The sequence below is a fragment of the Orycteropus afer genome, unplaced genomic scaffold, assembly GCF_000298275.1.
Source record: "Orycteropus afer afer isolate SDZICR_OR568_19922 unplaced genomic scaffold, OryAfe1.0 scaffold00294, whole genome shotgun sequence".
In the NCBI taxonomy this organism is placed as follows: Eukaryota; Metazoa; Chordata; class Mammalia; order Tubulidentata; family Orycteropodidae; genus Orycteropus; species Orycteropus afer.
This window is the reverse complement of record NW_006921881.1, coordinates 3,087,149-3,088,311: the sequence shown is the minus strand read 5'-3', so window position 1 is coordinate 3,088,311 and position 1,163 is coordinate 3,087,149.

Below are 1,163 nucleotides of genomic sequence, written 5' to 3'. Positions count from 1 at the left end.
TACACTTTGCATTTCAACAACAGAACCTACCACATGGTTTTATGGTTTTTAACCTGTATTTAGTTGTTCTATTCAGTATTTTGGGGAGCTCGGGTAGCATAGTGCCTAAGGCACTTGACTGCTAACCAGAAGGCTGGAGGTTCAAACCCACCAGCCACTCCTTGGAAGGAAAATGAGGCAATCTACTTCCATAGTGATACTGCCTCGGGAACTCAAGGAGGGGTCGCTATGCGTCGGGTCCGACTTGACGGCACATAACAACAACAACATATTTTTACTCATCTATTGTTCTTTAACTGTAAAAGAGACTGAATCAGTAGAAATCTTAAAACATACATGAGATTTCTTGGGGGCAGTTCTATGAAACAAGAAAGAAATTATTGCAAGTTCCTCCTAACCAAAACCAAACCCAAACCCAAACTCACTGCCTTCAAGTTGATTCTGACTCATAGTGACCCTATAGGACAGAGTAGAACTGTCCTGTAGGGTTTATCCAAGGCTTTAAATCTTTACAGAAGCACATTGCCTTTTCTCTCTCCTGCAGAGTGGCTGGTGGGTTCCACCTTTGAGTTAGCAGCCAAATGCATTAACCAGTATGCTACCAGATCTTGTATTCCAAAACCTGTCAAGCACAAAGCAATAAGGAAAATGACTGATAAATGTCCCTTGGGAACAAATTTCTAGGAAAAATATTTGAAGTAGGAAAAGAAGCAAGTAAACACCCTTCACCACCTTGGTAAACTGTTCCTGGAATGCAACCAACTGCAACTTCTCTGTACCTGAAATATACCCTGTGTTCTTAAGATAAGAAAGTGTAACTAACCGCAACTTCTGATTCTGTACTATCACTTGCAAAACCCCCTAACGTACAAGCCAAACAGGATATAGTTTTAACCTTTATAACTTAGTCCTTGCCAAAGCCCAAGGCACTGCAGCACAGGAGCGCATTTCAGCTCCCCACAGTCGGCTAGCCTAAATAAAACTTTCCTGTCAAAATGTGGACATTATAGTGGCTATCATTATTCTGAGAACCTATAACATTTGGGGGCTCATCCAGGATAGGCACTGTGTCCCAGTGCCTCTGCCAGGTGGCCACCCCTGGGAGAAAGAGGACCTCTAGGGGAGGTGCCCCCTGGAGACGTTCCAGGGCCTCGGAACTCCAT